Source organism: Triticum urartu, chromosome 1A, assembly GCF_056163025.1.
Source record: "Triticum urartu cultivar PI428250 chromosome 1A, HENAU_Tu73, whole genome shotgun sequence".
Taxonomy (NCBI): Eukaryota; Viridiplantae; Streptophyta; class Magnoliopsida; order Poales; family Poaceae; genus Triticum; species Triticum urartu.
In genome coordinates, this window is record NC_141873.1 from 110,511,538 (window position 1) to 110,535,926 (window position 24,389).

Here is a 24,389-nt window from a genome sequence, read left to right on the forward strand (position 1 = left end):
TGTGATGTGATATGGCCAAAAGGATGTGATGAATGATATATGTGATGTATGAGATTGATCATGTTCTTGTAATAGGAATCACGACTTGCATGTCGATGAGTATGACAACCGGCAGGAGCCATAGGAGTTGTCTTAATTTATTGTATGACCTGCGTGTCAATGAAAACGCCATGTAATTACTTTACTTTATTGCTAACCATTAGCTATAGTGGTAGAAGTAATAGTTGGCGAGACAACTTCATGAAGACACGATGATGGAGATCATGGTGTCATGCCAGTGACGATGATGATCATGGCGCCCCGAAGATGGAGATCAAAAGGAGCAAAATGATATTGGCCATATCATGTCACTATTTGATTGAATGTGATGTTTATCATGTCTTTACATCTTATTTGCTTAGAATGATGGTAGCATAAATAAGATGATCCCTCATTAAAATATCAAGAATTGTGTTCCCCCTAACTATGCACCGTTGCTAAGGTCCGTTGTTCTGAAGCACCATGTGATGATCAGGTGTGATAGGTTCTAACGTTCGCATACAACGGGGGTAAGCCAGATTTACACACGCAATACACTTAGGTTGACTTGACGAGCCTAGCATGTACATACATGGCCTCGGAACACGGAAGACCGAAAGGTCGAACATGAGTCATATAGAAGATACGATCAACATGAAGATGTTCACCGATGATGACTAGTCCGTCTCACGTGATGATCGGACACGGCCTAATTGACTCGGATCATGTATCACTTAGATCACTAGAGGGATGTCTATCTGAGTGGGAGTTCATTAAATATTTTGATTAGATGAACTTAATTATCATGAACATAGTCTAAAACTTTGCAATATGTCTTGTAGATCAAATGGCCCATGCTAATGTTGCCCTCAACTTCAACGCGTTCCTAGAGAAAACCAAGCTGAAAGACAATGGGAGCAACTACACGGACTAGGTCTGTAACCTGAGGATTATCCTCATAGCTGCCAAGAGAGCATATGTCCTTGAAGCACCGCTAGGTGATGCACCTGTTTTCCTAGCAACTCAAGACGTTATGAACGCCTGGCAGTCGCGTAGTGATGATTACTCCCTGGTTCAGTGCGGCATGCTTTACAGCTTAGAACCAGGGCTCCAAAAGCGTTTTGAGCAGCACGGAGCATATGAGATGTTCCAAGAGCTGAAAATGGTTTTCCCAGCTCATGCCCGGGTCGAGAGATATGAAGTCTCCGACAAGTTCTACAGTTGTAAGATGGAGGAGAATAGTTCTGTCAGCGAGCACATACTCAAAATGTCTGGGTTGCACAACCGCTTATCTCAGCTGGGAGTTAATCTCCCGGATGATGCGGTCGTTGACAAAATCCTTCAGTCGCTCCCACCTAGCTACAAGAGCTTTGTGATGAAATTCAATATGCAGGGGATGGAAAAGACCATTCCTGAGGTATATTCAATGTTGAAATCAGCGGAGGTGGAGATCAAAAAGGAACATCAAGTGTTGATGGTGAATAAAACCACTAAGTTCAAGAAAGGCAAGGCTAAGAACTTCAAGAAGGATGGCAAGGGAGTTGCCGCACTCGGTAAGCCAGTTGCCGGGAAGAAGCCAAAGCATGGACCCAAGCCTGAGACTGAGTGCTTTTATTGCAAGGGAAACAGTTTCTGGAAGCGGAACTACCCCAAGTACTTAGCGGATAAGAAGGACGGCAATACCAAAGGTATATGTGATATACATGTTATTGATGTGTACCTAACCAGCGCTCGTAGTAGCTCCTGGGTATTTGATACTGGTGCGGTTGCTCATATTTGTAACTCAAAACTGGAGCTGCGGAATAAGCGGAGACTGGCGAAGGACGAGGTGACGATGCGCGTCGGGAATGGTTCCAAGGTCGATGTGATCGCCGTCGGCACGCTACCTCTACATTTACCTACGGGGTTAGTTTTAAACCTCGATAATTGTTATTTAGTACCATCTTTAAGCATGCACATCGTATCTGGATCTCGTTTAATGCGAGATGGCTACTCATTTAAATCTGAGAATAATGGTTGTTCTATTTATATGAGAGATATGTTTTATGGTCATGCCCCGCTGGTCAATGGTTTATTCTTATTGAATCTCGAACGTGATGTTACACATATTCATAGTGTGAATGCCAAAAGATGTAAGGTTGATAATGATAGTCCCATATACTTGTGGCACTGCCGCCTTGGTCACATTGGTGTCAAACGCATGAAGAAAGTCCATGCAAATGGACTTTTGGAGTCTCTTGATTATGAATCATTTGACACATATGAACCATGCCTCATGGGCAAAATGACCAAGACTCCGTTCTCTGGAACAATGGAGCGAGCAACCAACTTACTAGAAATCATACATACCGATGTGTGCGGTCCAATGAGCGTTGAGGCTCGCGGTGGTTATCGTTATGTTCTCACTCTCACTGATGACTTAAGTAGACATGGGTATGTCTACTTAATGAAACACAAGTCTGAGACCTTTGAAAAGTTCAAGGAATTTCAGAGTGAGGTTGAGAATCAACATTACAGGAAAATCAACTTCTTACGATCAGATCGTGGGGGAGAATATTTGAGTCATGAATTTGGCACGCACTTAAGGAAATGTGGAATTATTTCACAACTCTCGCCGCCTGGAACACCTCAGCATAATGGTGTGTCCAAACGTTGAAATCGCACTCTATTGGATATGGTGTGATCCATGATGTCTCTTACCGACCTACCGCTATCATTCTGGCGTTATGCTTTAGAGACTGCCGCATTCACTTTAAATAGGGCTCCGTCGAAATCCGTTGAGACGACACCGTATGAATTATGGTTTGGGAAGAAACCTAAGCTATCATTTATGAAAGTTTGGGGATGCGATGCTTATGTCAAGAAACTTCAACCTGAAAAGCTCGAACCCAAATCGGAAAAAATGCGTCTTCATAGGATACCCTAAGGAAACTATTGGGTATACCTTCTACCTCAGATCCGAAGGCAAGATCTTTGTTGCCAAGAATGGATCCTTTCTAGAGAAAGAGTTTCTCTCGAAAGAAGTAAGTGGGAGGAAAGTAGAACTTGATGAAGTATTGACTCTTGAACCAGAGAGTAGGGCAGCTCAAGAAAATGTTTCTGTGGTGCCTGCACCGACTAGAGAGGAAGTTAATGATGATGATCATGAAACTTCAGATCAAGTTGCTACTGAACTTCATAGGTCCACAAGGACACGTTCCGCACCAGAGTGGTACGGCAACCCTGTTCTAGAAATCATGTTGTTAGACAATGGTGAACGTTCGAACTATGAAGAAGCGATGGCGGGCCCGGATTTCAACAAATGGCTTGAAGCCATAAAATCCGAGATAGGATCCATGTATGAAAACGAAATATGGACTTTTACTGACTTGCCCGATGATCGGCGAGCCATAGAAAATAAATGGATCTTTAAGAAGAAGACAGACGCGGATGGTAATGTAACCATCTATAAGGCTCGGCTTGTCGCTAAGGGTTATCGACAAGTTCAAGGGGTTGACTACGATGATACCTTCTCACCCGTAGCGAAGCTGAAGTCTATCTGAATCATGTTAGCAATTGTCGCATTCTATGATTATGAGATATGGCAAATGGACGTCAAAACGACATTCCTTAATGGTTTCCTTAAGGAAGAATTGTATATGATGCAGCTGGAAGGTTTTGTCGATCCAAAGAATGCTGACAAGGTATGCAAGCTCCAACGCTCGATCTATGGGCTGGTGCAAGCATCTCGGAGTTGGAACATTCGTTTTGATGAGATGATCAAAGCATTTGGGTTTACGCAGATTTATGGAGAAGCCTGTGTTTACAAGAAAGTGAGTGGGAGCTCTGTAGCATTTCTCATATTATATGTGGATGACATACTATTGATGGGAAATGATATAGTACTCTTGGAAAGCATAAAGGCCTACTTGAATAAGTGTTTTTCAAGGAAGGACCTTGGAGAAGCTACTTACATATTAGGCATCAAGATTTATAGAGATAGATCGAAACGCCTCATTGGTCTTTCACAAAGCACGTACCTTGACAAGATATTGAAGAAGTTCAATATGGATCAGTCCAAGAAGGGGTTCTTGCCTGTATTGCAAGGTGTGGGATTGAGCACGGATCAATGCCCGACCACGGCAGAAGATAGAGAAAAGATGAGTGTCATCCTTTATGCCTCGGCCATAGGGTCTATTATGTATGCCATGTTGTGTACCAGACCTGATGTAAACCTTGCCGTAAGTTTGGTAGGAAGGTACCAAAGTAATCCCGGCATGGAACACTGGACAACGGTCAAGAATATCCAGAAGTACCTGAAAAGGACTAAGGATATGTTTCTCGTTTATGGAGGTGACGAAGAGCTCGTCGTAAAGGGTTACATCGATGCTAGTTTCGACACAGATCTGGATGACTCCAAGTCACAAACCGGATACATGTATATTTTGAATGGTGGGGCAGTCAGCTGGTGCAGTTGCAAGCAAAGCGTCGTCGCGGGATCTACATGTGAAGCAAAGTACATGGCAGCCTCGGAGGTACCACATGAAGCAATCTGGATGAAGGAGTTCATTACCGACCTAGGAGTTATTCCCAATGCGTCGGGCACGATGACTCTCTTCTGTGACAACACTGGAGCTATTGCCCTTGCCAAGGAGCCCAGGTTTCACAAGAAGACCAGGCATATCAAGTGTCGCTTCAACTCCATTCGTGAAAATGTTCAAGATGGAGACATAGAGATTTGTAAAGTGCATAAGGACCTGAATGTCGCAGATCCGTTGACTAAACCTCTTCCACGTGCAAAACATGATCAACACTAGAACTCTATGGGTGTTTGATTCATCACAATGTAACTAGGTTATTAACTCTAGTGCAAGTGGGAGACTGTTGGAAATATGCCCTAGAGGCAATAATAAAATGGTTATTATTATATTTCCTTGTTCATGATATTTGTCTATTGTTCATGCTATAATTGTGTTATCCGGAAATCGTAATACATGTGTGAATAAATAGACCACAACATGTCCCTAGTGAGCCTCTAGTTGACTAGCTCGTTGATCAATAGATGGTTATGGTTTCCTAACCATGGACATTGGATGTCATTGATAACGGGATCACATCATTAGGAGAATGATGTGATGGACAAGACCCAATCCTAAGGCTAGCACAAGATCGTGTAGTTCGTATGCTAAAGCTTTTCTAATGTCAAGTATATTTTCCTTAGACCATGAGATTGCGCAACTCCCGGATACCGTAGGAGTACTTTGGATGTGTCAAACGTCACAACGTAACTGGGTGGCTATAAAGGTACACTTCGGGTATCCCCGAAAGTATCTGTTGGGTTGGCACGAATCGAGACTGGGATTTGTCACTCCGTATGATGTAGAGGTATCTCTGGGCCCACTCGGTAGAACATCATCATAATGAGCTCAGTGTGATCAAGGAGTTGATCAAGGGATGATGTGTTACGGAACGAGTCAAGAGATTTGCCGTAATGAGATTGAACAAGGTATCGGTATACCGACGATCGAATCTCGGGCAAGTGTTACACAGGTAGACAAAGGGAATCGTATACGGGATTGATTGAATCCTTGACATCGTGGTTCATCCGATGAGATCATCGTGGAGCATGTGGGAGCCAACATGGGTATCCAGATCTCGCTATTGGCTATTGGCCGGAGAGATGTCTTAGTCATGTCTGCATGCCTCCCGAACCCGTAGGGTCTGCATACTTAAGGTTAGATGACGCTAGAGTTATAGGGAATAGATGTACGTGGTTATCGAATGTTGTTCGGAGTCTCGGATGAGATCCCGAACGTCATGAGGATTTCCGGAATGGTTCAGAGGTAAAGATTTATATATGGGAAGTCCAGTTTCACTCACCAAAAAGGTTTCGGGGTTTATCGGTATTGTACTCAGACCACCGAAGGGGTTCCGGGGGTGCACCGGGAGGGTCCACCTGCCCCGAAGGACCTAATGGGCTGTAGTTGGGTGGGAACCAGCCCCTTAGTGGGCAGGTGCACCCCCCAAGGGCCCAAGGCGCCTAGGGTTGGAAACCCTAGGGGACCGCTGCCCCCCTGGGGCAGGCGCCCCCCTAGTTGGAAACCCTAAGGGGGCCGCTGCCCCCCCCCCCGAGGGGCCGCCCCACTCTAGATGGATCGAGGGGGACGGTCCCTCTCCCCTTCCCCCTATAAATAGTGGGGGGGTGGGAGGGCAACCGCACCCCTTCTCCTGGCGCAGCCCTACCCCTCTCCCTCCTCGTCTCTCGCAGTGCTTGGCGAAGCCCTGCTGGAGTGCCACGCTCCTCCACCACCTCCACGCCGTCGTACTGCTGCTGGACGGAGTCTTCCCCAACCTCTCCCTCTCTCCTTGCTGGATCAAGGCGCGGAAGACATCACCGGGCTGCACGTGTGTTGAACGCGGAGGCACCATTGTTTGGTGCTTAGATTGGAATCAGCCGCGATCTGAATCGCTTCGTGTATGACTCCACCGACCGCGTTCTTGCAACGCTTCCGCATCGCGATCTTCAAAGGTATGAAGATGCACCCCCCTGTCGTTGCTAGTAAACTCCATAGATTGATCTTGGTGATGCGTAGAAAATTTTAATTTCTGCAACGATCCCCAACAAAGACACCAAACACAAACCACAATAGTCGACGCCAATGCCACCACCAAGAGTGTCATGCGCCCGCCATCGGACAAAAATCTCAATGGAACTGAAGATCGAACCACCTGCTCCTCGGCGCCGCCCATTAGAACGCCACTGAGACGGAGGAAGAGCAGAAACAGATTATTCCAACATGGCGCTATCTCCACCGTTGATGTAGCACCTCTGACATCCCTACCGAAGATGAACTGTTGGGGTCACCGTTTGCTCCCGCCGCTGGAGCGGCAGGAGGAGGGGACGAGGACCCACCGTGTCGCTTGTCTCAAGAGAAGGCAGAAGAGCGCCTACCGATCGCCTCTCTGGAGCGGTTCTAGGAGAGCGAACAAAGCGGTTCGTTGATTGACTAGATACCCTTGGATCATTTTTTCATCACCACCAAGCACATGCAAATGACAGGATATATAAGGAAGGAAATAAAAATGTGGCTACATGGACAAATAGGGGGCAAAGCAAACACGTCGGGTCACTGATTGGACTCGCCCGCAAATGTTTATGAGATCAGATTTAATAAGTCAGCCTTTTAGAACTTGTGCTACGGCCGACTATAAGTCTATAACCCGTTTCTCTTCTCTCTCTTCCAACTCATCAATAATATAATATTTAAATTGTTACAGTAAGCTACGTGACCTAACCAGACATCATGTGCTAGGCTAGCTTTTTATTTATATATTTTTTGCGAGGAATACTTTCAATCTATTCATAAATATCCATGGGAGTATAAAGAACACTAAGAAAAATTATATCCAGGTCTATAGAACACCTAGCGACCACTACATGCACTGAAGCGAGCTGAAGTCGCATCGCCGTCATCGCCCCTTCCTTACCAGGCAAACCTTGTTGTAGTAGACAATTGGGAAGTCGACATGCTAAGGCTCAGTATGACCAGCACATTAGAACAGCAACCATCGCCGATGAAGAGCTGGGTACATCGGGAATATCCAATCTGTAGAGCCACAAACGTTGAGCAATGAAGATGAGATCCAAATAGATCCATCAAAGACAAAAGCCGACCAAATCCTGCAAGATTTGCGAGAGACATACCTCGACACGCCCTCCGATGACTAGCTTATATTTATTTAAAATGCAACACTAAAAAATGCATTGTTCCTTGTTTGGCTTTCTTTTTTCCTTTTTTCCTCCTTCTTTCTTAAAAGCACAATTTTGATGAATTCATTATTTTTTTCAAAAATGATGAATTGTTATTAAATTCTTGAATTTTTCTTCGAAATTGGTGAATTTTTTTCCAAAATTGTTGATTTAAAAAATATATTCATGAACTATTTCTAAAATCGTTGAACTTTTTTGAAATTTGATGAAATTTTGTAGAAATCAATGCTTTTTTTCAAAATTGATGAACTTTTTTATCAAATTCGTGAACTTTTTTAAGGCTTGTGAACTTTTCTTTCAAAATTCGTGAACATTTTTGAATTCTTGATTTTTTTTCTGAATTTTTTATATATATTTTTCACCTTTTTCTTCCAAAGTCAATAGTTGACCGGTCAACTGGTCAACTCTCGACCGGTCAACCGAGATCGAACGAACAAGGCGAGAGGTTGAGCCAACTGAGCGACCTAGGCCGGCCCAGTTTGCGGACGCGTGAGCGGCGGTTAGGAGTTTGGGCACCTGAAGCACCCAATAGGAGCTTCTGGAATAACATGCTTCCATAGCACGAGCAGTGGCCACCATGGCAAGCAAGAATCCACAGGCTGGTTTGCATTTAGTTGCATCTTGCATTGCCTCAGGACATATAGGTTGGGGAGCACTCCATCTCGTCACTGAGGCCCACGTAGAATCTTGAGATCCTGGTGCAATGCAAAAGGTTTAGTTCCACTCCCACACTGCCGAGGCAAATTTGACAATTTTGACCTTGGGACGAAATCAATTCACGGAATGAACTGCCCGTGAAACTATTTCACAGCACTGACCCTTTTGTGTAGCGCCCGCCACGCACGCCACACCCTACGGTGCAACGCCCAGCTCTGGGGCGTTGCACGCCTGTCCATCGTGGCAGCCCTTGGGCCCGCACCCAGTAGTGCAGCGCCTCCGAGCTAGACGCCACACATGTAATTGAACTCCATGGTACTCCGGCCATGGTTGAACTCCATGGTACTCCGGCCATTGTGATTGGTCAAAGTATGGGTGAAAGCGGGGAGCCCATGTTTTCTTGACCGTCATGATTAAGAACTCCAACTCCCTCACGGTGCGTGGGTGATTGATGTCCACATTTCTAACGCGACCGGCGGTATACAAATGTGAGCATGGGAGATGAAGCAACAATGGCCTCCCACAAGAGCAATCACATTGTGTTAAAGACACCTTGAAAGCCCGACCTCCATGTTGTCGGCCATCGTTTGTGGTTCCTCCTGGCTCTTTCACTTCATACTTCCACTCTTCGTTGTCATATAATATAGCTTCTTCTGAGTCCACCTTTCGTGATTGAAACTCCAACCATTCATCAACCTTGGGTGGGAACTTGTACTTGTACTTGCGCGGGTTCTCACCCGCTATCTATGCATCAGTTTCCATCGAGTACTTTAGAAAGTACGCATTCATCTTGTCAAATGTGTATTGAACTATTGCCGTCACGGGTAATCCACGTGCACCTTTGAGCACCCTATTGAAGCATTCAGGCATATTGCTTGTCATTTGACCATATCTCCGGCCATCTTCATGAAAAGCACGTGCCCACTTGTTCCGGTGTTGAATGTGCCTATTCATAAAGTCTTGACCCCCGTGATCAAGTTTTTTGTGTGCGAGCAATTTGTTCAACAAAGTGGCGAGCCGCTTCTCGGGGAAAGCAAGACAACAATCTTGAAGATCATCGGCCAACTCCTTAAGGCCACATGCCCTATAGAAGTTCGAACAAAAGTGCCTCATGCACCATCGATGGTGCAACGGAGCATGCCCAGGAATGTCAATCTCCACCGCGTTAAGAATTCCTGCATGCCGATCCGATATGACACAAATTTCCCTTTGAGCGGGTAACACCTTCGTCCTCAAAAGACGCAAAAACCACTCCCAGTTGTCATTGTTCTCCGCCTCAACCAAAGCAAATGCCAATGGCAACACCCAGTTATTGGCATCACTTGCTATCGTAACCAACAAGGTCCCCTTGTATTGTCCGGTCAAGAACATGCCATCAATGGCGATGACCGGCCTACAGTGTTCGAAAGCCCTCACACATTGCTCGAACGCCCAAAATGCATGGCCAAATACTCGGACTTTCTTTCCTTCATAAACCGTTGTTTGGTGCCCATGAGGCTCGACAACATGAACCATGCCCGGGTTTGTGGCAGCCATGGCTAACAACAACCTAGGGATTCGGTTGTATGCTTCCTCCCAAGTACCATACAACATCTTAAATTCGGCTTGCTTCGCCTTCCATGCCTTGCCGTACTTCACCTTGTAATGAAAGATGGCTTTCACAAGGTCAATGACATGTTGGACGCTCATTGTTGGAAGTGTGGATATTGAGTTGGAGAGCCTGTAAGTGATGAACTCGGACGTGAGTTGTCTGTGGTCTTGGGACACAATCTTGCCATCCACCCTTTTGCCTCGGCACATGTGAGTTGGCACACAACTCACTACGTGCCAAGCGGGACCTCCTTTCCATGGTCTTGCACGCACAATCCACGGACATATTTCATCTTCACATGCACATGCAACCGTGTAGCGCACATTAACGTCCGAGTGCACCACCTTGTGTGGACGATAATGCGTAACCGAGTAGTTGTCAAGCCACGTCTTCAATTCCAACAAGGTTTCGAACTTAGACCCTTTAGCAATCTGGTTCTTGTTGTCTCCCAAATCACGGTGAGAGCTTGGCCTAACCCCAAGAGATATAGATTTGCCACCATCCACAACGGCTTCATCCGCGAGACTAACATCCTTGAACAATGGTGTCTTGTGATCCCGACCGAATACCTTCTCGAAAGCTTCGGTCTCCTTCACCGTGAACCCCTCCTCATCAACTTGTTTATCGGGACCTTCGTCATCCGAATCCGATGCATATGCACGGGAAAAAGGGATGGAATGGTCCATTGTCTCTTGCAAATGATATTTGTCAAGATCACCCACATTGTTGTCATGGAGATCAACTTCATTGTCATCGTCCGCATACTCATCATTGTCCTCTTGCAAAGCTTCATCTTCGTTGTTTGTAAACGGGCTCAATGTTGGCCTCACTTCTTGGGTCAAAAGAGGTTCAACAATTTCATCTCGCTTCAAGGGTGGGGGCTACTAGCAACCAAAGGGGAGGGTTTCCGGTTCAAGTCCAAATGCAAATTTGAATCAACCTTCTTCGTTGCAAATAACTCAAGAGCCTTGTCAAGTGAATCGGCCACCGTTTCCTTGTATGCAACCCAACGTTGCTCCGAGTTGATACACATTGTCTTCCAACGGATGTGCATTCCAAAACCTACATTATGCCTTCCCTCCAACTCAACAATATCACTAGGGTCCATCCAATTCAAATCTTTCTTCACTTGTTGCAAGAGCTCCGCATAGCTAGGACTACTATCAAACACCATATCAAGCTCATCCGGATCCGGTTCAATATTGCCTTTCAAGAAGGCGTCTTTATCCCCATGATGAACAAACACACATGTTCTTCCCATCCCTATAAGCATTCAAACAACACAACGTAACATTGCTTCCATGAGTACTAATTTAAGGATTAACATGGAATACAAACCCTAATATATATGTATATCAAACAACAACCCTAACCCTAACCATAACCCTAACCCTAACCATAACCCTAACCCTAACCATAACCATAACCCTAACAATAACCCTAACCCTAACCATAACCCTAGCACCAACATAAGAACACCCATAAGAATAACCCTAACATACTAACAAAGCCTAATCATAGGAAATTGGCAAACAAAGATCTCACATCTCCATGCAAATCTCTAGATCCAAACAAAACTAGGGTTTCCCCAAACTAGCATTACTTGGATCAAAACAAGGGGATCGGAGAATATTACCTTGAGGGAGGGTATGACTTCAAAATCCACGGACAAATTCTTCAAATTTGCAAGATTTGGGAGAGGATTTGAGAGGGGGAGAGAGGGGGAGAGGGGGCAAAGCTCGGGTTGGGGTGTGTGCGGTGGGGGGAGTGGGGGAGGGGGGGAGGGGGCCAAGCCGCTGGATAAGTCACAGTGCAGCGCCTACAGGCCGGGCGCTGCACATTACATGTGTGGCGCCTAGCTCGGAGGCGCTGCACTACTGGGTGCGGGCCCAAGGGCTGCCACGGTGGACAGGCGTGCAACGCCCCAAAGCTGGGCATTGCAGCGTAGGGTGTGGCGCCTGCGTGGCGGGCGCTACACAAAAGGATCAGTGCTGTGAAATAGTTTCACGGGCAGTTCATTCCGTGAATTGATTTCGTCCCAAGGTCAAAATTGTCAAATTTGCCCACCGCCAACGCTAGGGAGTGGAGACCACCTTATTAGGGATCTTAAAGTGAAAGTCTAAACCATTTCTCAAAAAAAAAGGTGAAAGTCTAAACCAGTGGACACACATGCATGAAGCACTATACACATCGCTTGAGTTTTTCGCGACATAGACATAGCAGTTTACACATTTGGCGCCCTCGTGGCTCCCTTGTGTTCGTAAAACATGTTTGTATTTTTTTGTTTCACATGCAAGGTGCATATCGTATGTGGTTGTGCCAAACTAAGTATCTTTGAAAAAATTAGCTACCTGCAAGTCGCCTGAAATTTAATTCAGGGTCGGTCAATTTGTGTGCCGTTGATATTGCTTTCCAATGCGTGTTGTTATTCTTTTACTGGTTTGTTCTCTCAGGTGTTTGGCTTGTGTTAAATCGACTGATCACATATTTGGGTCAGTCGATTGCTTAACAGTCCAAAGCCCATTACCAGGTGCGGCCCATCTCCTTTTTTATTTGTTTTTCTGTTTGTGCTTTTTATTTTTTTTATTTTCTTTATTAGTTACTTTTTTATGTTGTGGCTATTTTGTGATATTGGGTGATTGTAAATATTTGCAGAAAAATACTATATGATATGTGTCAATATTGCACTATCATATGGTTAATCTTTGCATATTAAAAAGTGTAGTTTTGATGCAAAGTTGTGTGCAACTTTTTTGTTTATTTATTTTCTTCCTTCTTAAAGGATAATACATATGCTACTAATTCATTCTTCCTTACAATTTTTTATTTAGTTACTTAGTTTTAATTTATTTTTATTTCTTAAATAAGCATACTACCAACGCTGTTAATTCATTTCTTTGTAGGAAACTTACTTTTTGCAAAAAGAATCCACTTTATTCTTACATACCTTGAAAGAGCGCACATTTTTATATATTGTGTGCAAATTTATCATTGTTAGTTTTATATTTTATTTCATTTTCTTAAAGGGTAATTGGCATGCCACAAATTCATTCTCTCTTATAAAACTACATTATTTTGAGTTTTATTTTATATTTTTTTCATTTTATTTCCCCTTAAAGGGTAATACCAATGCCACTAATGCATTCTACCTTAGAAAACCTGATTATTTCGATTTTGTTTTAGTTCTTATTTCATTTTCTTTCTTCTTAAAGGATAATACCAAAGCCACTAATTCTTTATTTCTTAGAAAACTTCATTATTTTGACTTTACTTTAATATTTATTTCATTTTCTTTCTTCTTAAAGGATAATATCGAAGCCACTAATTCATTCTTCCTTAGAAAACCTCATAACTTTGACTTTGTTTTATTTTTATTTCATTTTTTTCTTGTTAAAGGGCAATACCAAAGCCATCTATTCTTTTTTTTCTTAGAAACCTTAATTATTTTGATTTTGTTTTTACCTCATTGTTTCAATTTTGTTTTACTTTATGTCATTTTCTTTTTTATTAACAGTGTACTACCAAAGCCAATAATTCATTTATTAGAAATCTTCATTATTTTGAATTTGTTTCAGTTTTTATTTTATTTTATTTCTTCTTAAAGGTAATGCCAAAGCCACAAATTTGTTCTTTCTTAAAAACCTTCATTACTTTTATTATTATTTTACTTCTTAGTTAATGGTAATGCCAATACCGATAATTCGTTCCTCCTTAGGAAACTTGTTTCTCTTTTGTGAAAATTCCACCATTTTATGTGTATTCTTGCATATATTATATAAAGGCACAATATCTGTGTAAGTTGTGTACAAATTTTGTCATTATCAGTTTTATTATTTGACATGGTCTTTCTTCTTAAAGCATCCGAATGCCAACAATATTTTTCTTAGAAAAATGTATTATTTTGATTTAATTATATTTTATTTATTATTTAAGGATAACATGAGTGCCACTAATTCATTACTTGTTACGAAACTTCTTTTGTGTGAAATTCCACTATTATATGCTTATATTTTGCATGTTATAAAAAAGTGTAATGTCTGTGTAAGTTGAATGCAATTTTTTATTTAATTATGCTTTGCTAAAGTGCGATCTTTCATCATGTTAAGGGTCATATTAGATTTTTAAAATTAAGAAAACCAAAGTCATTTTTGTTTGCTTTTGTTTTTTATTTGTGACGTCTATCCTTGACATAATAGTTGTCTTTTTTTGCAAGTAAATAATGCCCATGTCCCTGTTAGAGTAATAATAATAAAACTGAAAGGTGTGTTTCTTCGTTTCTTCTCCGGTGCTCCCCCCCCCTGGGATGAACGCGGGGTGGAAAAACACATCGACGGCCAGGATGAACCAAAAACGGTTCATAACAAGGGGCATGATCGTCTTTGTTGCCCCCGCGTATAGCCGTCGAGGAGTCCTGGGAGGCCCGTACGGGCCCGGTTAGATCGTATGCCCGTCCGTATATGTATTTGTTTGTATACGGCGGCCTTTCGTGCATGCGTGAAGCCGCCCGCACGTGGGGCAGCGGGTAGTTGCCAAAACTGTCGGGTAGTTGCCAAAACTGTCGCATCATATAAATGTGGACGACAACCACCTCCGGACGCATCGCCCATCATTTCCCCCCGCCGCATCGTCTCCCTCTCTCCACTCTCCACTCCCCACTCCCTCTCCTCTCCAACCTCCTCGTCTCCCTCACCGCATCCTCTCCATCGCCATGGCGAACGCAGGAGGCGAGCGCCCCGATTGGGGCGCAGATCTGGTGGAGCAGACGCGGCAGGTCGCTGCGGGCACCTTTGTGAGGGGGCGTGCCGGCGTCCAGCGTGGTGCTCCCTCTGCTGGAGATCTGGAGAAGGCGGGGGCGGGCCGCAACGGCGTGGTCCAGCCAGATGCGCCTGCTCTGGCGAACTTTGGCGAGGCGCAGAAGGTGGAGGCGGGCTCTAGCGAGGCGCAGAAGGTGGGGGTGGGCTCTGGCGAGGCGCACGAGGTGGAGAAGGTGGAGAAGGTGGAGGCCGGCTCCGGCGAGGAGGAAGCGGAGCAGAAGGTATCTGCGGCTAACTTTTAGTTGGTAGTTTTTAGATTGTAGGGTTTGTGGCCAGAACTTTGTTTGGTTAGATTTGTTGGAGGTAGGGCTTTCTCTGCATTAGGGTTTTTCTGTATTTGATTCGTGCAAGAATGGTGGACCACATATGATTATTAGATTAGGTTAGAAGTAGCCAGATTGAGGGATGGGTTTTTTCAGATGCTTATTAGATTAGTAGTGGAATTTTTGCAATTCTTTAGGTGTTTGGAGTCAAATATATACTTCTGTATTGGTTTGGGTTGGTGCCTGCTTTAGTTCTTTGGCTTGATGATTAATTAAATGGATGCTTAGTTCTAGGGATTATGGCTGTCATAGTTGCAATTCTTAGATGCTTGATTGATGCATGTTGTCATAGTTGCAGTTATTTGATGCTTGATTGATGCCTGTCAGGCAGAGGCTATGAGATGAGTTGTGCATGGCCTTGTGTTTTTGGAAATTGTCTACGTGAGGTGATTAGATGGTGCATTAGTTTGGTTGTAAATATAGTGAAGGATGTGCTCATGTACTGGGTGTTGTCATGTTAATCAAAAAGAGCTTCTCAAGGGCTGGATTGTTTTGTGCTGGATTGGGGCTTCTGAAGGAGAGGGGAAGCGTGGTCGAGGGGAAGGGGCAGTCTATGCTTATTTACTTTGGGTTAGTAGTGGAATTTTGTCGTTGCTTCAGAGATATTGACAGCATTGAACATCCTCTGCAATGTCGTTGCTTCAGAGATAAAAGCATCTTGGGGTTTTTTCAGATGCTTATTAGATTAGTAGTTGAATTTTTGCTTGTTAGAATTTAATTAGTATGAGGATGAATACCTTATTTAAGGGGGAATTTAAGGTCAGATAGATGTCATATGATTATTAGATCTGTAGTTCAATGCTGCTGACATTTATGATTATTTGATTTGATCTGTGGTTCAATGATACTGGATGGAAACATATTTGATTTGGAATGCATTAATTAAGATGTGCCAATGAATTGATTTAGATGATACAAGATTCATCTATAGTATAATTTGTTGTTGTTTAGGTAAGTAATGAAATTTTAGATGTTTGTTGGAGATGTATGCATTTATAGTTGAAGTTGTACATAATTAACTACTGCATTATGTTAATATGTGTAGGAGCTTTGCTGCATTATCCCAAAAACAGTAATTTGTGCATATTAAAATTTGTAGTTGGCTTCTGTAATTAGTATATACTATATGTAAAGTATGAAGTAAACATTCCAAGGCAGGATCCTAGCAACAAAATATACTATATGTTTCCATTAAGTAGTGTGGGGGGGAATTCTCTCAAAACAAAAGTGTTGGGTTAATCCAGGGAATGTCAATAATCCAGCTTGCATTTTCATTAGGATTTATGAAGGACATCATTTATCTGTTGATTGATTGCTTAGATTCTATATTTATAAGGAAAGCATTTGGTCACTTGCAACATACCAATGTGGTTCACATTCACAATTTTGTTTGTAATGACATTCTGTGAACTGCAATTCAATTCATTGTAATTGATGTGCATGTTTGAAAATATAGCAGGAGGAGGAGGAGGATCTTCTGGGCAACAAGAGGAAGTGGGACAAGACTGGGTTCTACCCATATGAGTCTGATGAAGATGAGTCGTACGAGGTAAGGCATAGTTGAAATGTTATTTCTGCATTGAGTTAGTATTATGTGTTTATAGTTTTTGAATGCATAATGTATTAATGTCAGTCATTAATGTGTGCAGTATGAATCTGGAGATGATGTGGTTGAGGGGAACGTCGAGTCCTTTAAAGAGAAGGAGGTGTTGAAGATCAGGGTCCAAGGACCTGCTAAGTACTACAACTGGAGGAATGAAAAGTACCGGTGCCCCTACTGCAGCAAGCCCAAGCCCAGGTCTGGATTATTGGAGCATCTGATGGAACATTGTCGGGCTACATCGATCTCCAGTCATGACTACAAGATCATTGGTCAGCATTCTGCCCTCCTGAAGGTCCTGAGAAACCCTGACCTCTAGTCGTACATCATGCTGATCATCGGAAGCTGGAAGCCATACTCATCATCAGTATATTTGATGATGTTTTACTTTTGGAAAGCTGCATCTGGGTCTGAACTGCTTGAAAACTTGCTATATTAATGTAATGTAATGTATTGTGTGTTTGAACTGGATCTGTTGTGAACTGCCTGCTACCTATGGTGGTAACCTAGAATGCTATCTATATATGTGTAGCCTTAACTTTATTGGTCGTGAATGCTTCCTTCATGTTTAGTTGTTGTTTCGATGGTGCAATGATCACAAATGGCGCTTCAGTGTTGCTTGAGACATGCTGCAACACTTGTCTATGCTGTGGGCAAGTGCAACATGCTGTGCCCATGTGCCAATTATACCAAATATTAAATGTGGCAATGTTCCAAAATGGCTGTCATGAATTATAGTACATGGGGTTTAGTAAAGTTACTGATAATTGTTCATCCTCACACATTCCATCAACGCATAATTTGAATAAGCAAAAAGATTAAATGTTCCATCATTTGAACCTATGTTGCAATTAGAGAGCAAATATTCCATCATCAAAGTGTGAAGGAATTAAATGTAAATTTAGAAGAGTAATGTAATACTAGTTAAAAATAATGTGTACAAAAAAAGGAATTTGAAATAAGATCTACTTTATTTTGTAATAAAGTTATATTACCCTACTTATTAGAATTTTGAAAATGTCACTTATTTATAAGAAAAGAAAATATAAATATTCAAAAAGATGTGTTTGATAAAAATACCTTTTGAATTTTTGGTATGTTATTATTTGAGGGGTCATGTAATTTTTATGTTATTTTTGCAGTGCTCAGGTAATTTTTATGTAAAGTGAAGGAAAAGGAAAAAAATAAACAAAAGGAAAAGCATGGGCCATCCTAGCCATCTTGGAAACCTAGCTTTATAAATAAAAAATTCAAAAAAATAAGAGGGCATTAAAAAAGTAAACAAATATAAGAGGGCATTATAAATTCAAAAAATTTCAAAAATATAGAAAGAATATTTTGCAATGCCCCCCTGAGGTATAGACCGATGTTTTGACCAGTCAGTCTAGAGGGCATTATAAATTAATAAAAAATTCAAAAAAATATAAAACCTTGGAAACCCACCTTTGTTTGTGCAATAGATCATGTGTGCCAAAGTTGAGGTCATTTGGAGGTGGTCGAAAAAATGACCGCATTCCGGAGGAGCCATTTGGTCTTAACTTAAGCCAGTTTTTGAAAAAATGTGATTTTTCCCACCACCTCCAAATCACACAAACTTTCTTGAACATGGTGACCCACATGTGCCAGTCATGGCTATGAAAGAAAATTTGGAAAAAGAATATTTTACAATGCCCCCCTGAGGTATAGACCGATGTTTTGACCAGTCAGTCTAGAGGGCATTATAAATTAATAAAAAATTCAAAAAAAATATAAAACCTTGGAAACCCACCTTTGTTTGTGCAATAGATCATGTGTGCCAAAGTTGAGGTCATTTGGAGGTGGTCGAAAAAATGACCGCATTAAGCCAGTTTTTGAAAAAATGTGATTTTCCCCACCACCTCCAAATCACACAAACTTTCTTGAACATGGTGACCCACATGTGCCAATCATGGCTATGAAAGAAAATTTGGAAAAAGAATATTTTACAATGCCCCCCTGAGGTATAGACCGATATTTTAACCAGTCAGTCTAGAGGGCATTATAAATTAATAAAAAATTCAAAAAAATATAAAACCTTGGAAACCCACCTTTGTTTGTGCAATAGGCATGTGTGCCAAAGTTGAGGTCATTTGGAGGTGATCGAAAAAATGACCGCATTCCGGAGGGGCCATTTGGTCTAACTTAAGCCAGTTTTTGAAAAAAGTGATTTTTCCCACCACCTCCAAATCACACAAACTTTCTTGAACATGGTGACCCACGTGTGCCAATCATGGCTATGAATGAAAATTTGGAAAAAGAATATTTTACAATGCCCTGTGAGGTATAGACCGATGTTTTGACCAGTCAGTCTAGAGGGCATTATAAATTAATAAAGAATTCAAAAAAATATAAAACCTTGGAAAACCACCTTTGTTTGTGCAATAGATCATGTGTGCCAAAGTTGAGGTCATTTGGAGGTGGTCGAAAAAATGACCGCATTCCGGAGGGGCCATTTGGTCTAACTTAAGCCAGTTTTTGGAAAAAAATGTGATTTTTCCCACCACCTCCAAATCACACAAACTTTCTTGAACATGGTGACCCACATGTGCCAGTCATGGCTATGAAAGAAAATTTGGAAAAAGAATATTTTACAATGCCCCCCTGAGGTATAGACCGATGTTTTGACCAGTCAGTCTAGAGGGCATTATAAATTAAAAAAAATTCAAAAAAATATAAAACCTTGGAAACCCACCTTTGTTTGTGCAATAGTCATGTGTGCCAAAGTTGAGGTCATTTGGAGGTGGTCGAAAAAATGACCGCATTCCGGAGGGGCCATTTGGTCTACTTAAGCCAGTTTTTGAAAAAAAATGTGATTTTTCCCACCACCTCCAAATCATACAAACTTTCTTGAACATGGTGACCCACATGTGCCAGTCATGGCTATGAAAGAAAATTTGGAAAAAGAATATTTTACAATGCCCCCCTGAGGTATAGATCGATGTTTTGACCAGTCAGTCTAGAGGGCATTATAAATTAATAAAAAATTCAAAAAAATATAAAACCTTGGAAACCCACCTTTGTTTGTGCAATAGATCATGTGTTCCAAAGTTGAGGTCATTTGGAGGTGGTCGAAAAAATGACCGCATTCGGGAGGGGCCATTTGGTCTAACTTAAGCCAGTTTTTGAAAAAATGTGATTATTCCCACCACCTCCAAATCACACAAACTTTCTTGAACATGGTGACCCACATGTGCCAATCATGGCTATGAAAGAAAATTTTGAAAAAGAATATTTTGCAATTCGCCCTGAGGTATAGACCGATGTTTTGACCAGTCAGTCTAGAGGGCATTATAAATTAATAAAAAATTCAAAAAAATATAAAACCTTGGAAACCCACCTTTGTTTGTGCAATAGATCATGTGTGCCAAAGTTGAGGTCATTTGGAGGTGGTCGAAAAAATGACCGCATTAAGCCAGTTTTTGAAAAAATGTGATTTTCCCCACCACCTCCAAATCACACAAACTTTCTTGAACATGGTGACCCACATGTGCCAATCATGTCTATGAAAGAAAATTTGGAAAAAGAATATTTTACAATGCCCCCCTGAGGTATAGACCGATATTTTAACTAGTCAGTCTAGAGGGCATTATAAATTAATAAAAAATTCAAAAAAAATATAAAACCTTGGAAACCCACCTTTGTTTGTGCAATAGGCATGTGTGCCAAAGTTGAGGTCATTTGGAGGTGATCGAAAAAATGACCGCATTCCGGAGGGGCCATTTGGTCTAACTTAAGCCAGTTTTTGAAAAAAGTGATTTTTCCCACCACCTCCAAATCACACAAACTTTCTTGAACATGGTGACCCACGTGTGCCAATCATGGCTATGAAAGAAAATTTGGAAAAATAATATTTTACAATGCCCTATGAGGTATAGACCGATGTTTTGACCAGTCAGTCTAGAGGGCATTATAAATTAATAAAGAATTCAAAAAAATATAAAACCTTGGAAAACCACCTTTGTTTGTGCAATAGATCATGTGTGCCAAAGTTGAGGTCATTTGGACGTGGTCGAAAAAATGACCGCATTCCGGAGGGGCCATTTGGTCTAACTTAAGCCAGTTTTTGGAAAAAAAATGTGATTTTTCCCACCACCTCCAAATCACACAAACTTTCTTGAACATGGTGACCCACATGTGCCAGTCATGGCTATGAAAGAAAATTTGGAAAAAGAATATTTTACAATGCCCCCGTGAGGTATAGACCGATGTTTTGACCAGTCAGTCTAGAGGGCATTATAAATTAAAAAAAATTCAAAAAAATATAAAACCTTGGAAACCCACCTTTGTTTGTGCAATAGATCATGTGTGCCAAAGTTGAGGTCATTTGGAGGTGGTCGAAAAAATGACCGCATTCCGGAGGGGCCATTTGGTCTACTTAAGCCAGTTTTTGAAAAAAATGTGATTTTTCCCACCACCTCCAAATCATACAAACTTTCTTGAACATGGTGACCCACATGTGCCAGTCATGGCTATGAAAGAAAATTTGGAAAAAGAATATTTTACAATGCCCCCCTGAGGTATAGATCGATGTTTTGACCAGTCAGTCTAGAGGGCATTATAAATTAATAAAAAATTCAAAAAAATATAAAACCTTGGAAACCCACCTTTGTTTGTGCAATAGATCATGTGTTCCAAAGTTGAGGTCATTTGGAGGTGGTCGAAAAAATGACCGCATTCCGGAGGGGCCATTTGGTCTAACTTAAGCCAGTTTTTGAAAAAATGTGATTATTCCCACCACCTCCAAATCACACAAACTTTCTTGAACATGGTGACCCACATGTGCCAATCATGGCTATGAAAGAAAATTTTGAAAAAGAATATTTTGCAATTCCCCATGAGGTATAGACCGATGTTTTGACCAGTCAGTCTAGAGGATATTATAAATTAATAAAAAATTCAAAAAAATATAAAACCTTGGAAACCCACCTTTGTTTGTGCAATAGATCATGTGTGCCAAAGTTGAGGTCATTTGGAGGTGGTCGAAAAATGACCGCATTCCGGAGGAGCCATTTGGTCTAACTTAAGCCAGTTTTTGGAAAAATGTGATTTTTCCCACCACCTCCAAATCACACAAACTTTCTTGAACATGGTGACCCACATGTGCCAATCATGGCTATGAAAGAAAATTTGGAAAAAGAATATTTTACAATGCCCCCCTGAGGTATAGACCAATGTTTTGACCAGTCAGTCTAGAGGGCATTATAAATTAAACAAAATTCAAAAAAATATAAAACCTTGGAAACCCACCTTTGTTTGTGCAATAGATCATGTGTGCCAAAGTTGAGGTCATTTGGAGGTGGTCGAAAAAATGACCGCATTAAGCCAGTTTTTGAAAAAATGTGATTTTCCCCACCACCTCCAAATCACACAAACTTTCTTGAACATGGTGACCCACATGTGCCAATCATGGCTATGAAAGAAAATTTGGAAAAAGAATATTTTACAATGCCCCCTGAGGTATAGACCGATATTTTGACCAGTCAGTCTAGAGGGCATTATAAATTAATAAAAAATTCAAAAAATATAAAACCTTGGAAACCCACCTTTGTTTGTGCAATAGATCATGTGTGCCAAAGTTGAGGTCATTTGGAGGTGGTCGAAAAAATGACCGCATTCCGGAGGGGCCATTTGGTCTAACTTAAGCCAGTTTTTGAAAAAATGTGATTTTTCCCACCACCTCCAAATCACACAAACTTTCTTGAACATGGTGACCCACATGTGCCAATCATGGCTATGAAAGAAAATTTTGAAAAAGAATATTTTACAATGCCCCCCTAAGGTATAGACCGATGTTTTGACCAGTCGGTCTAGAAGACATTATAAATTAATAAAAAAATTCAAACAAATTCAAAAAAATTTATTAGATGACTTGAAGTTCAAAACATTAACTTGTCATATATGCAAAAAAAAATGTGTATTGAACGCAAGTGAGCATGTGTATAATTTAATGTGTGATTTCAAGATCAAATCAATACACAATGGTAATATGCCAAAAAAAAGTGCCCACCTACCAGAGCAGGAGAATTCATACTCCACAGCCTGCATACGACTAGGAACCCTGCGGTGCATGGGCCAGGATGCAGGCCCGTGGTGCAGAATATCTCTGCTGCTAGTAGGCCCCACGGGGCAAAGGGGGCAAGAGTTAGGCAATGTACTGCCTGCAATAGATGGGAGCTTGGGAGGGGAGTCGCAGCAGGGTATATAAACCGGTGAGGCGCTCCCTCGCTTGGCGAGGTGGGACTAAACTCCCACCACCCAACGGCTATGCGCTGCGAAGTGCCCTGCGCGGCTCCGCCTTGGGCTCAATTCGGGCGGGCTGGCCCAGGGTAGCCTTACTCCGCTAGCCGATACATTTTATATTTTCTTTGTTTCTTTTCTTGTTTATATTTCTAATATTTAAAATCAAGTCTCTTTTTTCTATATTATTTCTAACAGTGTTTACTAAAATTTAAAAAAATATGCCAAATTCTGTTGTGTTTTATTTCATTTGTTCGTACTCTTTTGTATATTGATAATATTTACGAAATATGAACTAAAATGTTTTGTTTTAATTCAATTCTTCATTCCAATATTTCTTATCTTTATTATTTTTAAATATTTTTAGTTTGTAAGATAAAATCTTCTGTTTTATTTCACTTCTTCATTCTAATATTTGTTCTCTTCTTTATAGTTGAAATATTTCCAAAATGTAAGATAATATGTTGTCTTTTATTGCACTTATTCATTCAAATTTTTTCTTCCGTTTTCTATATTCTCCTCTTTTCTTTGTTCTGAGAGTTATAAATTTAAATAATGTATGATATAATGTTCTCTCATATTTCACTTTTCATGGTTGTCTTTCCTAATTATTAATTTTATTTTCTGTTTCATACTTGAAATATTATTAAATCAAATATAGTTGGGACAATCGCATGTATGCCTCCACTTGCACCATGTACTACAAGCAGGTTCTTCTTCTCGGTCTCACCAATTGATACCAAACTTTTATGCACACCCTACGATGACCATAGCAAGCATGCCTGGCAACTACCGTTCATTTCCGACACTCTATGCATCTTGTAGGCGTTTTGCGGTGATAAAACCCTAGAACACTGCCGCGGCGTGACGCGACGTGTGTTTTGTGTCCGAACTCGTGCACACCTTGCCTGGGGGGCACATTGGCCATGCTCACAAGCTCCCAAAAGTTGGGGTCATCTCATGCATGCCCCCACATGCACCATGTACAAGCCGGACCATTCGGGTCTGCCGGAGGGCAAGTTTGGAAGAGGTTTTCCTTGACGGTCCCACGAAAAGATCCCAAACTTTTTGCACACCGTACCATGACCATGGCATGCATGTGGTAGTAGAATTCATACACCACGGCCTCATTTTTGTTGAAATCTAATTAATATCCATGTGTATTACATGTAAATGAGCATGTGTAAAATTTATTAGATGACTTGAAGGTCAAAACATTAACTTGTAATGTATGCACAAAAAAATTGTGTATTGAATGCAAGTGAGCATGTGTATAATTTAGTCTGTGCTTTGAAGATCAATACACATGGCAATATGCCAAAAAAAAGTGCCCACCTACCAGAGCAGGAGAATTCATACTCCACGGCCTGCATACGACTAT